The 16172-nt window shown below is 35.7% G+C and overlaps 1 protein-coding gene across 2 annotated transcripts in view; it reads right to left on the minus strand.

Moving 5' to 3' along the window:
- LOC125808456 (ras-related protein RABH1e) overlaps positions 1-16172 on the minus strand; it is a 942753-nt gene that overhangs the window by 97822 nt on the left and 828759 nt on the right. The window lies entirely within an intron of this gene.

The raw sequence follows: 16172 nt of genomic DNA on the forward strand, positions 1-16172 counted from the left end.
AGAAGTGAGAAATCTTCCTAAATGCCTCCCAATTATAGATGTGGCGCGCTTCACACCAATAACTAAGACTCTACAGACACGGCTTCATAGACTCCATAGGACTCTTGAACTTGCTCTGATACCAAGTTTGTCATGCCCCGAGCCTACACCCTGGGTGAGATCGGCACTCGGAGACCATTGCTGGCCCCAAGCGAACCCTTAGCCTGGCTTTCTTAACTCAGCAGAAACTTATCTCAAAAGCATAACTCAATGCAATGAAAGTTTATAAAACAACCAACTGATAAAATCTGGCCAAAACGGCAACTCGAGTCTCAAAATAGAATATTTACATATATATATACACAAAAGAGAGACTCAAACTAACTGACTGTCTGTCTATGAAGCCTCTAAAATACTGAGATGGATGTTGGGACAGACCCCGCAACATCCTAATAAAACAAAACTTAAGAACATAAATAATTGAGTCCTCTGGAATGCAAGGAGGCTCACCACTGACTCTGGAGTGCTCATCTGGATCAACGGCGTACTGGATGCTGATCTTGGGTACCTGCGTCTGCATTATAAGACGATGCAGGCCAACTGGCATCAGTACATGGAATGTACGAGTATGCGACCTGGACCGCTAAACAACAACTTAATCTAGAAAGGGATACAATAGAGAACTTACCTTGGCTCTGTTCAACTCATGAATTATTGAACTCAATATAAAGCAATGAGACACATGCAATATATATAAAGCTTGTAAAACTATTTAAATCATGACGTAAAAATCATATTTATAATATCATGAAAATACCATGCTTCCTTTCAAAGTCAACTTGTGCAATGCATGAATGAAGTCTCATACCCCCATCCACACTAAGCAGAACTTTTCGAGGAACCAAGCTTTTTCTACTGTGGGAGTTCTATAACCGATAACAACCACTACATGCTTAAGTAGTGATACAACGTTTTACCTCACGTTGCCCAAGGACCATCTATACCTTACCGTGATATATGAAGCTAACTTTACCAAGTGGATCCACTAGCTTAACTTTACGTGACCATCTAAAAAGTATGACCCGTTAAGTCCCATGTTGGCTACATGGCTCTTATGAAGATTTGAGTTAATATGAACTCGTGTCCCCAATTCAGTACTCAAGACTACTCCCAAAAATACTTTAGCTCATAAGTGTTTTAAACACATCTTTCTTTAGTTGAGATAATTACTCAAAACTTAGCCCAAAGGCTCTTGAAAAACTCTCTTTAAAAAGAACATCTCAAAACCATATTTTTAATATGATCATTGATGACTCGGGATATTCATACTACTTAAACATTGATGGTATATCTAGAGACCATAATGTTTAAACATTGATGACATACTCGATTTGTCATACTAATCATGTTTTAGAAACTCTTTTGCAAAACTCATCTTTTCTCAAAAAGAGATAGTACTCAAACTTCTCAAAACTTTTTTGGAAATCTCAGTTTCCTCTCATCTTAAATGTGAAAACATTTATAAACTTCTTTGGGGAAATACTTAGTTCCCTAATAACTTTTGAGAAATGAACTCAACTCTTGACTCTTGACTTATCTCGAAACTCGATACTCTTTACTTGACTTGAAACTTGAGACTCTTTGCTTGACTTGAAACTCTATACTTAACTTGGAAATCTATACTTAACTTGGAACTCCATACTTAACTTGCAACTCGAGCCTTAAAAATGTAACATCCGGCAATTTGAAATAACTATGGAAAAGCTTGAAATTTGGAAATAGTCATTTTTTTGAAAAATTAAAAATCTGGAATTTGGCCAAGTGTGGAAATCAGTGAGTGTTTGGCCAACTTTGAGCAGTCATAAATTCCAGCTCAGGATGATTTAGGAGTAGTTCCAGTTATGGTTGTGAAGATTGTGGAATGACCTTTCCAACGCCACCGAGTTTGCTCGATTCCGAGTTCGTATGAGCAAGTTATGCCTTTTAGAAGTTGGGCAGTTGGCAGGGTAATCTGTCCGGGAAATTAAGGGCATTTTGGTCTTTTTCCCTAGCCATTTCTTTTGGGATTATATGGTGTGTTAGGCTGACTTTGGATCATTTTTATTCCATTTTAAAGAGAGAAAGTTAGGGTTCTTGAGAGTGAAGAAAAGAAGGAGAAGAAGAAGAGAAGAAGAGGAGATCAACAAGTTTCCGTCGTGAAAATCGTCGGGGGTGATCCCTATCAAGGTATGTGAGTTCTTGGTGTGGGTTGATCCTTTCCCCCACACACCAATCTCATTTTATGATTTGAGGAAATATTGGAATTGTTGTTGAAGTTGTTAGTTGTTGTTGATGTTGTTAGTTGTGTTGTTGAAGTTGTTATTGATGTTGTTAGTTGTGTTGTTGAAGTTGTTGTTGGTTGTGAGACATGATTGGGTTGTGTTTTGAGTTGTAATCCATGGTACGTTGAGGGATATGATGATCCTTAGTGTTTGGGATTAGATCCTTTGAAGTAAGGATGGTTTAGAGTTGAAGAAAAAGGGGAGAAAAGTCGAGTTTCTGGGCAAGGGGGTTGGCGCGTCGCGCCTGCCAGCGCGCCCCAAAAGGGGCTCTGAGGTTTTCCCCTTGGGACGCCGCGCCTCTCAGTACGCCATCAGGCCTTCTCTGGCATTTTGGGTCTGGCGCTCCGCGCCTCTCAGAGCGCCAAGTTTTCCTATTCCTTCCATGCTTTCTCATGCATGTTCCTAGGTGTTATACCTATGTTCCCTAGTTGTTTCCAACACCCCAAAGTGTTTCTAAACATCCCAAACTCATCTAAATACGTGTGATCATACACCTTGAATTCATAACTCAATTCAAGGCGAGTTAGTATCAAGCTAAGGTGAAGCTAGAGTCAAGTCACAGAGTGTTAAGAAGTAAGTTCAAGCAAGTCCTCCAAGCTTTTCAAGAGTCGTTATTGAACGTTTTAACTTCGTTTCAAGTTTCAAAATCAAGCAAGAGTGTCGAGTTCCAAGTCAAGAAAAGACTCTCAAGTTTCAAGTCGAGTAAGAGTCTTGGAGTTCAAGTTAAGTCAAGAGTTTAAAGTTGAGTCCATTATCTCAAAAGCTATTATGGAACTAAGTATTCCCGAAGAAGTTTATAAATGTTTTTACATTTAGTAAGGAAGGAACCATGTTTTCCAAAAGAGCCTTTGGGTTAAGTTTTGAGTAATTATCTCAATCAAAGAAAGAAGTTAATTTAAAAGCATGAGCCAAAGTATTTTTGGGAGTAGTATTGAGCACCGAATTGAGGACACGAATTCATATTAATTCAACTCTCCATAAGAACCATGCACCAACATGGGATTTGACGTATCATTCTTTTTAGATGATTACGTAAGATTTAGCTAGTGGATCCACTAAGCAAAAGTAAGGTCCTATATCACGGCAAGGTATAGGATGGTCCTCGGGCAACGTGAGATAAGACGTTGTATCATCACTAGGGCTCATAGTGGTGGTTGTCGGTTAAAGAACCTCCCACAAAAGCTATCTTATTTTTACATAAGTAAAGTCGAGTTTGATATCGTTTTATCCTTAACGAACTAAGTTGTCTACATTGTTTTTGTAAGCTGAATATATATATATTGCATGTGTCTTATTGCTTTCTATTTTTGAGTCCGATTATTCATGAGTCGAACAAAGTCAAGGTAAGTATTCTCTCTTGTTTTCCTTTCAAGCTTAAGTCGTGGTTTAGCTTTCCAGCTCGCATACTCGTACATTTCATGTATTGATGCCAGTTGGCCTGCATCTTATTATGATGCAGATACAGGTACCCCGGATCAGAATACTGCACGTCGTTGATCCAGCTGAGCACTCCAGATTCAGTGGTGAGCCTTCTTCCATTCCGGAGGATTCAATTATTTTGTGTTCTTAGTTTTTTCCTATTAGGGTGTTGCGGGGTCTGTCCCAACATCCATCTCAGTTTATTAGAGGCTTCATAGACAGTCATTTAGTTAATATTGATTCTCTCATCTATGTATATATGTAAATATTCTATTTTGAGACTCAAGCTGCCTTTTGGCATGTTATGCATCAGTTGGTTGTTTTATAACCTTTCATTGCATTGAGTTGTACTGTTGAGTTACGTTTCCGCTAAGTTAAGAAAGCCAGGCCAAGGGTTCGCCTAGGGCCAGCAATGGTCTCCGGGTGCCGGTCCCTCCCAGGGTGTAGGCTCAGGGGGTGACAAAAAAGAAGTTAAAACGTTCAATGAAGATTCTTGGAAAACCTTAAAGACTTGCTTTGACTTACTTACTTCTAAGCTTGACTTCACTTGACTTGGAAACTAACTTCACTTGACATGGAATCTAACTTTCCTTGAATTGGAATTATGAATTCAAGGTGCTTGATCACATGTTATGGAGGGATTCTTGATGTTTAGACGTACTTTGGACTGTTGGAAACAACTATGAAACATCGGTATAATGCCTAGGAACATGCATGAGAAAGTGGGGAAGGAATGGGAAAATATGGTGCTATTGGCGCTCTGAGAGGCGCGGAGCGCCAGACCAAAAATTTTAGAGGAGGCCTGCTGGCGCTCTGATGGGCGCGCCACCCCAAGGAGAAAAGTTCAGAGCTCCTCTTGGGGCATGCTGACAGGCGCGACGCCACACCCTTTTTCCCCGAAAACTGACTTTACTCCTTAGTTTTCTCCAACTCTAAACCTCCTTAACTTCAATCAATCCAGCCCCAAACACTTAGAATCATAAACCCCTCAACATACAATAGATTTCAACTCACAACACAACCGGAAACATGTCCCAAATCAACAAGAACTTCAACACAACAATCAACAACATCAACAACACAACCCAACAACTTCAACAACATGACCAATCTTTTCTCAAAGATAAAACAAGTTTGATGTGTGGGGGAAAGGATCAACCCAACACTAAGAGCTCACATACCTTAATAGGGATCACCCCCGATGAAATCTACAATGATCTCCTTGCTTGATCTTCCCTTTCTCCTCTTCTTCTCCTCTTCTTCACTCAAAACCCTCATTCTCACTCTTTTAAAATGGAACAAAATGATCTAAAAATCAGTCCAACACTAATATATAACCAAAAGAAATAGCTAGGGAAAAGACCAAAATGCCCTTAAAATTTCCGGACGGATTCCCTGCCAACTGCCCAACTTTCAAAGGACATAACTCGCTCATACAAACTCGGAATCGAGCAAACTCGGTGGCGTTGGAAAGATCATTCCACGAGCTTCGCAACATAACTGGAACTACTCCTAACTCATCCTGATCTAGGAGTTATGACTGCTCAAAGTTGGCCAAAAACTCATTTTTTTCCCATACTTAGCCAAATTTCCAGAATTTTAAATTCTTTCCAAAAATGAAAATTCCAATTCTAAGCCTCTTCATAGTTATTCCAAATTGTCGGGTGTTACACAACAGTTCATTAAAAATAATACGACTACCCATTACAAGAGTTTTGAACTCACCATTGTAGTTAGAAACACGAAGATTTGCATAGAATAAACAAATAGCTTCTTAAAAGAAATCAAGGCCACAAATACTAAACAACAAAAACAATTTCTGATCTCTAAGAAACGAACTTACCGAGCAGTGAGAATCCCTTAGTTGACTAAGATTTATCACTCGATCGGGAACAATGGGTCAAGACTTGAAGCAATCAAACCTGTTTTTCTGTTCAACAATTTTTACATGTCTTCAGGAGAGAGAGATTCAGAGGTGCATGGTCGGGGTTTCTTTCGATCCTTCTTTTTAACTGACGAGGCTTTCCTTTTGGAAGAAAGAGAGACGAAAGAGACAACGGATATATTGGAGGAAGAGGACAAAATATTCACCTTGAAAAAGCCAGAAGAGTGAAGGTCAGAGTTTTTCAAAGAAGCCATTGAACGAGTTCTAGGCATGATGAGATAGAAGAAGAAGAGAGGAAAAATAAATAAATAGAGAGAGAGAGTGAAGAAGGAGAAGAGTTTAACAAAGGAAAAGGAAGAGCCGAGAAAGGAAGTGACATGTCGAAAAGGAAAGGTTTTATGGAGAAGAGGAAATGGCGGAACAGAGTAATAATTAACAGCTGAGAAGTCTAAAAAAATAAGGAAAAGAAATCTCACTAATTAAAAGAGGTAATACCGAGACAATTACGGAGAAAACAAAATCTTTCTTCAAGCTAGGGTTTTATAAAAATGTCACCTAATTGATTTTTAGAATCAACAAATTCCAAAGAAACGTCACCATTTTCAATATGATCTTCAATAAAATTATGCTTGATATCAATATGCTTAGCCATAGAATGATGCACAATATATTTAGATAAGCTAATAGCATTGGTTTTATCGCAAAAAATAGGAACAACTTCATGAGAAAGATCATAATCAAGTAGTTGATGCATCATCCATAATTATTGGGTACCATAACTTCCAACGGCTAGATACTCAGACTCTATAGTAGATAATGCAACCAAAGTTTGTTTCTTACTGTTCCAAGAGATCAGGGATTGACCCAAAATTTGGCAAGTTCCACTAGTGCTTTTTGACCATTTTTGTCACCTGCAAAATTAGCATCTTAGTATCCAATTAAATCAAAGTGAGATGAGTGAGGGTAACTTAATCCAAGTCTATTGTTCCAATAAGATAACGAATGATTTGTTTTACTACAGTGAGATGTGATTTTTTTAGGGCCGATTAAAAACGTGCACATTTGCACATGATATACATGATGTCTGGTCGATTGGCAGTTAGATAAAGTAGAGATCCAACCATCCCTCAATACATTTTTTTCATCCACATCTTTTCGTGGTGCATCTATTTTGAGACAAGTGGAAAGACTCACGGGAGTTCTTAAAGCTTTTCCTTTTTCTAGTCCGAACGTCTTTGTCAGTTCCTTTGTGTATTTGGTTTGAATGACAAATGTTCCATTTGCTGACTATCTAATTGGTAATCCGAGAAAGAAAGTGAGCTCTCCCATTAGGCTCATTTTGAATTCTCCCTTCATAAGATTAGCAAAGATCTCATTCATAAAGGGGTTAGAACTTCCAAATATAATATCCTCAACATAAATCTGAACTATGAGAATAAAATAGTCAGATCTTTGTATAAAAAGAGTTCTATAAATTTTTCCTCTTTGAAAATTATTATTAAGTAAAAAGGTGCTTAATATCTCACACCAAGCCTTGGGAGCTTGCTTGAGACCATAAAGTGCTTTAGAGAGTTTGTAACATAATCAGGAATAGTTTTCAAATCCCAGAGGTTGTTTAACAAAAAATTCTTCTTTGATAAAACCATTTAGGAAAGCACTTTTCACATCCATTTGAAAAAGTTTGAAGCACTTAAAAGATGCATAAACTATAACAATTCGAATAGATTCTAACCTTACTACTGGTGCAAAAGTTTCATCGTAATCAATACCTTCATGTTGAGAGTATCCTTGAGCTACTAATCTTGCTTTGTTACAGATGACTTTTCCATCTTTATTGAGTTTATTTAGAAAGACCCGTTTAGTTCCAATGACTGAGCAGTTCTTTTGTCTTTTGGTAAGAGTCCATACTTAATTTCGTTCGAATTGATCAAGTTCTTCTTTCATTTCTTCTTTCCGGGATTCATTTTCCATTGCCTCATTTATACATTCTGGCTCAATCTCTCAGACGAGTGCCACAGAAGCTTGCTTTTTCAATGAAGCTCTGGTTTGCAGCGAATCATTTGGTTTTCCCATGATGAAGTCGTTTTGATAGCTAGCATTATGTCTCCATTCTCTAGGAATACCAGCCTTATCATCTGGGATAGTCGGCTTTGGTTCTAGGATAGCTAACTCTTTTGAAGTAGTTTGAACAGGGGCATTTGTGTAGCTTTCAGTATCTATTGTAGGAGTAGTTTCACCGTCAGTAGTTTCTACTTCCTATATTCTTGGGTTAGTATCATAAAAATAACATGAATAGTTTCTTCAACGCTTAAGGTTCTTTTATTAAAACTCAAAAAACACGGCTGACATGTGCATACCCTAAAAATATTCCTTCATCACTTCTTGGATCAAACTTACCGAGATTTTTCTTCCCATTGTTGTGAACAAAATATTTGCATATGAAAGGATGAAAATAGCTAATATTGGGTTTCTCACCTCTCCATGGTTCATATGGAGTTTTCTTATGTATGGGCTTGATGAGGTACCAATTTATAATATGACAGGCAGTACTTATCGCTTTAGACCAAAAGTGATCTGGAAAGCTGCGATCAAGCAACATAGTTCTGGTTGTGTTCTGTAATGAACGATTTTTTCTTTCTACTATGCCATTTTTCTGTGGTGAATTTGAGATGAGAAATTTTGAGTGAACCCCTTTTTATCACATAATTCCTCAAAAGCTTTATTTTTGAATTCTCCACCATGATCGCTATGAATTGTAGAAATAAGTATTCTGCTTCTCTTTGGACTTTTCTATAAAATACTTCAAAATTGGCAAACACTTTGTTCTTATGAGATAAATAGATAACAGAAGTGAATCTTGAAAAGTCATCTACAATTACGAATTCATATTTCTTACCACCAATGCTCGCGATTCGAGTGGGACCGAATAGGTCCGTATGCAAGATTTGAAGGGTTTTAGTAGTACTTACAGTATCTTTGACTTTGAACGGCAAACAAGTTTGCTTACCAAGTTGACATGCATCATAGATATGATCCTTCTCAAATTTTAATTTTGGAAGTCCAATAACTAATTCAAGTCATGATAGTTTTCCAAGAGCGTGCATGATTGCATGACCAAGTTTTCTATGCCATAGCCAAGATTCATTTGATACAACAGTGAGGCATGTGAGAGTGGGTAAATTGATGTTATTCAAAACATAGATATTGTCCACTCGATCTCCAATAATATTGATGTCTTTAGTTGTATGCCTGATGGTGCAATTTGTAGTGTTAAAAGAGACCTTGAATCCATCATCACATAGTTGAGTGATGCTGAGAAAATAATGTTTGAGTCCGTCTATAAGGTATACTTCTCATAGATTGCATGATGAGCTCAGAGTGATCGATTTGACTCCTATTATTTCCCCTTTTGCATTATCTCTGAATCATACATGCCCTCCATTAAGATCTTTTATTGTCTTGAAATTTTCTTTCTTTTGCATATCTATCTGGAGCATCCACTATCTATTACCGACATTCCCTTTTTGTAGGTTTTCTTGGTTTGCTCCTGCAAGACAATTAAATTAATTTCTTTTAGGTATCCAAGTATTCTTAAGTCCTTGATGGTTAGTATTGTAACTTTTGGTCTCCAAATCCATTTTCCAGAAGAATATATCTTACAGTTAAATGATTTGTGACCAATGTCACCACAAGAAAAACATGTAATTTTAAAGGAAGGTCCAACCGAATAAAAGGAGGAATTATGAGAGATATATAGGGTAGCTTTGTTAGATCTAACAGAGTTGTGACTGGGTGATTTCCTGATGTTGTTTAACTGTATTTTTACTTCGTCAAGTTCCTTTAATAGTAAGTCAACTTCAATATGACTTGCTTCTAGAAGAATTTGTCAGTCTTTCTTCTCTTGAGCAATTTTGTTATATTCATCAATAACTTTATGCAATTCATGAGTAGCCATATCCAAATAGGTTTGCAAATCATTACAATTTGAGCAGTTACAAGGTCTTACCTCACTTGATTACCCTAGTGCCATGAAGCATATGTTAGTAGTTTCATCATGATCATCTTCAGATGTTTCTCCTTGACTCCAGGCTCTGAGACTTTTTGGATCTGCATTTCTTCGATTATTTCTCCTCTTCCTTTCTAGACAATTTTGTTTGAACTCTTGTTGAGGCCTTTGTCTAAGCATTTTTCTGACTCCTTGGTTTATGAGGTCAATTCCTTCACTTTGAGTTTCATCAATCTCCTCTTCAACTTCAACATTGAAAGATACAGTTTTTTTCTTTCATCTTTGTGGTGTCTGTTAATATGGTTTTATTCATAGGCCATAAGATTTCCTCTCCGTTCATCGTAAGTCATTTTCTCCAGATCTCCATCTTCAAAGATAGCAACTTTGGTTTCCTATGCTTTTGGGAGACTTCTGATGAGTTTCCTAACTTGTAGTCCATTTGAAATTATCATTCCCAAGGATTTGAGCTCGCAGGCAATTTTGCTAACTCTCGAGAACATGTTCCCAATGTTTTCATCTTTTCCCATTTTGAATAGTTCATATTCATTTACCAGTGAACTGCTTTGAGCTTACTTAACTTTGCTAGTTCCTTCATAAGTAACTTTAAGTTTGTCCCACATCTCTTTCACAGTTTCTCATGTAAAGATCTTTTCGTATTCTTCCCCGCTAATTGCACAATATAACAAACTTATAGCTCTAGAATTAGTTTGGATTACCTGTTGTTGCTCCTTTGTAATGTCAAAGGATTCTGGATCAAATGGCTTGTTAGTGTCATCCTTTCTAGTGAGATCAAGGATTGATTTTGGCCCCTTCTTGATAACTATCCATCCTTGTAGATCATTTGAGGAAATGAAGATTCTAAATCTGTCTTTCCAATGAGAGTTATGTTGGCCGTTAAAATAGGGAGGTCATTTTGAGGAATGAGCATCTTGAAGGAGAGCACCAGGGATTCGGTAGTTTGAAATAGATGTTTGCGCAAGTGTGGTTAAACACTTTGATTTGTGAGACCTGCTATGATACCAATTGAAAGTCAATAGGGGGTGAATTAAAAATTCCTTTAGTCGACTTCGTGTATGAGATAGTCGACTCACCTGCAGACAGTGAAAGATAAGAGTAAAAAGAGAAAGTAAAAGACAAAGAGATTTATACTAGTTCAAAATACCAGTGTGGTGCCTACTTCCAGTCCCCTTGGGTTTCAACAGTTTCCTTAAGAGCTTGATGAGAACTTGGATAGTACAACTTATTTCGACTAAGAATCTTGTCCGATATGCAAATCAAATGTTCTACCTTGACACAACCTCTACATGTATAACCTACACTCGGATCTTTCTTTCTCTTTTCTTTTTCGATTGTATGCTCACGATAATACAAAGATTTTATGAAAGAAAATAGAAGACAACAGTACAAGTTCAAGTCAAGTGCATACTTCACGACTACAACTAAGAGACATATAGTATTGGAGCAGTTCTCTTTTAAGGAAAACCCAAGGGTGATTAAATCAAGGATCTTCGATTGAGTCCTTGATTTTGATTGATTTTCTGAGTCATGTCCGTATCAGATATGTGCATGAGCAAATCGATTTTCTTCCTTCGTTTGAAGATCTTCTTGTTGTCTTTAATCTTTGGTTGATCTTGTTGACCATTGATGTTGATTTTGTCAATCTCTAGATTTGATTTATCCTAGTCGGACGCTAGGATTGTGGCTATCTTGAATTGATTTTGTATCCCTTGATTTATGATCTTCCTTCTTCAGTGATCACATATTATCTCTTTCTTTCTTTAATGGTGCTTGGGTGTTGTATGCTTGACTTCTTTCTTTTTGAATTCTTGGCTTGCAATTAGTCACATATTGGTTAAGTGTTTCATTATTAAAATCAATTGATCCTATGGGGCTAACACTTGTAATCCTCCAAAGTTGAATCCTCAATAGGTAATTTTGTCCACTACACAAGCATTCTAACAAATGTTACGTTCCCACGTTTCATCAGTTTTGAACCAGAAAGGACCTCACCAACATAGCTCTGTCTCTTGGTTGGGCAGCTTACAAGCAATGGATGAAAAAGCACAATATATTTTCTATTCACTAGGTTTCAAAATAATATACCCTTCCAGAACCTTGACAACCAATATTCTTTTTGCAAAGGGAGGTTGAAACATCTTGATCTAGTGTGGAATCAGCTGCAGTTTTCATAAAGAAAGATTTAAAGGAATTCAAAAGCTTCCTTGGCAACACGTCATTTATGTAATGTAGTGACCTCTGGCTTTCTTTGGTTAGTGCTTGAACCAAAATCATTTTAAGTTCTGCCCTCATCAATATATAATTCTCTCCATGTGAACAAGGAAATCTGACTAGTCCAAGAGCAAACATAAATTGTGGAAATTCAATTGTAAACTAACTTTTCTGAACCAATTGCCCCAGCCAAAAACATTTCTCAATTCTCTAACGACTTTAACAGCACGAAAAGTCCCCTCTTCTTGATTCATGTTCTCTTCTTTATTCAGCTCTATAAACATCCAGAAGGCAAAATTCAAGTTTGCTTTGGATTTATTTAAGCAATGAGACAAAATCATGCAACCAATAATATATTCTAAGCCAATCGAGTTGCTACCTGGGTCAAAAGTAAATGCATATTCTTAATCAAATTACTGAGTTTGACAACCTCGTCATTAGCAGAACTACTAATACAAAAATCAACCAACGCGCGGTTGGTATGGGTGCATAACTAACACGTGCACCAATATACTATGTAATGAATCCGAATTGTTTTTGGAAATCGTGATCACATACCTGTTGCACTTCAACTTTCTGGTGATTGAGCCTCGAATGTCCAACTGCTAAGTCATTCTTGATCACGTGATAGGGAAGAACATTGATCCTTTTATCTTTCTCAAAATGCAACAAGTACACCACAAAGTTAGACTCATTAAAACCAAGTCTGGCACACAATGCATCAACAAAGTTGACCATTTTAGCATGGAATGATGTGCTCTCAGTACCACATTGTACTCTAACGATATGTGGAGAATTTTGAAGGTGCCAAATAATACAGATGTGTAGCTTTATAACTTGTTCTTTGATAACAAACAACAAACATAATATCTGTTTGTAATCCTCTGTTGCTTTCTTCCTCAATATCACTTAATGAACCTCAGAAGATGTCATATTTTCATAAATTTTTCTGCCTTCAGATAATAAGAAAGGAAACTGTCACCTGAAAGGCATCTGCAACAGAATACGGAGGATACTGTAATATAGAGCAGGAAATGTCTGTTATGGAATCGAATAAATTAGAAAGAAAAATTAGAGAGAATGAATGATAACTCTTTGTATTGATTCTTGCATTGATTCAAATAGAAGAATACATCACTATTTATAAATAATTAAAGATAACAAAATATATTATTTTCCTTCTATATACTTCTAAAAGGAAACTAAATATTTTGCAATTAATGTAAACCCTAGACTTGAAAGGAAATTAAATACTATAGAATATTTTCAGACTAAAAAGAAAAAGTAAAAAGATTCTACCAAATTTCAACATTCCCCCTCAAACTCAAGTAGATGTATCTAACTTGAGTTTGAACACTTCTTATTCTTGAAAAATATCTTCTCCTTACTTTTGTTGTGGAAATAGAATTCATTCTCACATTCTTCTTCTACTTATAGTGCCTGTGATTTATCTTGAGTATCTTTGAACTTGAACACTTTTGTAACATGACTTGTTTGTTTGCAACTTCCACATAATGCATCAGATCTCCACCAACAAAAAATTTCCAAGTGTGTTTTCTTTTTACAATATTTGCCATGAGGATAATCAACTTTTCTTTTTTGATAGTTTGCATAAAAGATACCTTCAACAACTTTATCTTCTATAAAAGTTCTTCTTTGTTCTTCTGCTTGAAGAGCACTTATAAATTCTACAAGAGATGGTAGAGAGATCTTTAGAATCTCCCAAAGTAGAGATTTTAGACTCAAATCTCTAGGGAATAGTCACAAGAAGTTTTTCAACTATTCTATTATCTTTAAGGTCATCATCAATCAACCTGATTCTGTTGACAATCAAAGAAATTATGTCATAATAAATAATGATAATCTCACCCTCTTGCATCCTAAGAGATTCAAAATCTTTTTTAAAATTTGGAATTTGATTTTGTATGCTTCGTTCACTTCCTCGGTACTCCTTTGTAAGTTTTTCCTAGGCTTCTTTTGTTGTCTCACCTACAATGATTTTAGAGAAAATTGAATCTGCAACTGAATTTTAAATAACAATTTTGGCTTTGTATTTTTTCTTTCCCTTCTGAGTGAAGTTTGATTTCAGCATCATAAGATTTTTCAGAGAGGTTGTATGAGTTTATCTTTCATTACAGCCTCCAACAAATCATAAGCCTCAAGATAAAACTTCATCTTAACTGCCCAAATTTGATAATTTTCACCATTGAAGATTTGTGGGGTAATGAAGAGAGAGTATGTTTCTCATGATTTGAAAATAAGATTTAAAATAGTATGGATTAAAAATCGGTTAAAAGTAGTCATGCGTTAAAAATAAAAGAACGGGTTAAAATGGAGTTGAAAATATGTATGAATTAAAAGTGGTTGAAAGTTTTTCTTCAATGAACTCACAGATCCATTAAGATCAATGGAAGGTTCTAATACCACTGTTATAGGATCGAATAAATTAGAAAGAAAAATTAAAGAAAGAATTAATGATAATTCTTTGTATTGATTCAAATAGATAATACATCACTATTTATAAATAATTAAAAAAAATATTATTTTCCTTCTAGATACTAAACTAAAAGGAAACTAAATATTTTGCAATTGATGTAAGATTTGAAAAGAAATTAAATACTATCAAATATTTTTAGACTAAAAAGAAAAAGTAAATATCGAATATTTCTTATTTATAGCCATTTGAAAAATGAAAAATGAAAAAAACCTCTTATTTATAGCCATTTGCAGCAAGGAACGCGTCTGTTCGGACAATGGTGTCATTCCAGAACGTTGTGTTTTTTTGGAAAAAGTAACACCTCTATGGAAGAAACAGGTCCCTTCAGAACGTTTTTACCGTTACACGCGAATTTCAAATAAATTTCGTCACGCGAAATTAATTATGTTAATTAACTAACATTCTGAATTAATTTATAAGAGAAAGGAAATCAATTAATGAGATTGATTAAATATATTTTGTCCAAAAATATTATGAATCAATCACATCATTTGTCGAAGTCGAAGCTGGAGCGACGACGGCGTGACGGGCCCCTTCTTCTTAACCCTTTAAGAACTAAAAGAAGTGTTTCCTAATATAAGGACAACAATTTTCCTTTCTTCTACCAATATGGAGAAATGACTTTTCATTTGTAATTTGCAATGACTTTTCATTTTCCCTCCAAAATTGGTTCCCCCACATTTCCCATTTTCTCTTCTTATTTCTCATTCACACCTTGCTAAAACCCAACAAATAATGCATAAGAATAATATATATATATAACTAATGTCAAGCATTACTAATACAAGTATATTAATACACTATATTTAACATTATTCTTAATTTCTTATACACTCTATCAAATGATCCCTTACTGATTAGTTATGACAATTTCTCTGTAGGAAACAAAATTAGCTAACCATAGATTGCTTATTAATTTTCTCTTGCTTAGAAATTGTTTATTTGAAGTTGAATTTTTTCCTTTAATACTATTCCCTGTTAAGGAGAAGTTTTTCCAATAATGTATCAAAGTGATTCCATGAATTCAGATCTCCATGTGTTTCAATTTGTTTGTCTAGTTTTGAATTGACACAGATATGTAGAATGCACAAAAAATACTCTTTAATCACGTGGTCTTAAATATGTCACGTGAAAAGTTAGAGTTAAAGATTGTCAAAAAAGGAAAGAAACATTTTTTTAATTTTTTAAATTGACCAAAAAGAAAGGTAAAACAAACAAATTGAAATTGAGGAATATGAGGTTGGCTATGAGGACGAACCTTTAAACGGGATAATCTCTCTTCTTCTTAGTTCATCATATTGAAGGTATCCCATATAACCACAAGCTGAGGCTGTCCAAAATTGGACATCAAGGATGCCAAATTCTTGTGCTGCCTTAGTGGCAAAGCTCATCATCCCATCTGATATTATACAAGAAATTGGTGAAATGACCGGTGATGAAATAAGCTTTGATAGTAAATCCCGAAAATGAGTCAAAGCAGTTCTTCCTTATCGAGTCACATAAGGAAGCAGGATCTTGAGTTACATCACGATCTTATGGTGGGCAATCCTTCCGGGATAGTCTCAAATTTGAAATCCTGGAAGATTTTCTCAAAGTCAAGGCCTTGTGATTGGATTAGACGTTTATGGTTATATTCAGTGTTGACAAATGTTACATAGAAACCTCTTGAGTGCAAAATTTTGGCTAATTTCAGTGAATGAAAAAGAAAAAAGTAAATATCAAATAATTAATTTTTAATTACCACTAAATATGTATTTTTAGCGACAATTAACACTCTTTGTATATGTCCCTAAAGCCTTTAGCGACATCGGTTCTAATGGCACTTAAGTACTAATG

This window comes from Solanum verrucosum, unplaced genomic scaffold (genome assembly GCF_900185275.1).
Source record: "Solanum verrucosum unplaced genomic scaffold, falcon-dt-bn FXZP01000112.1, whole genome shotgun sequence".
Taxonomy (NCBI): domain Eukaryota; kingdom Viridiplantae; phylum Streptophyta; class Magnoliopsida; order Solanales; family Solanaceae; genus Solanum; species Solanum verrucosum.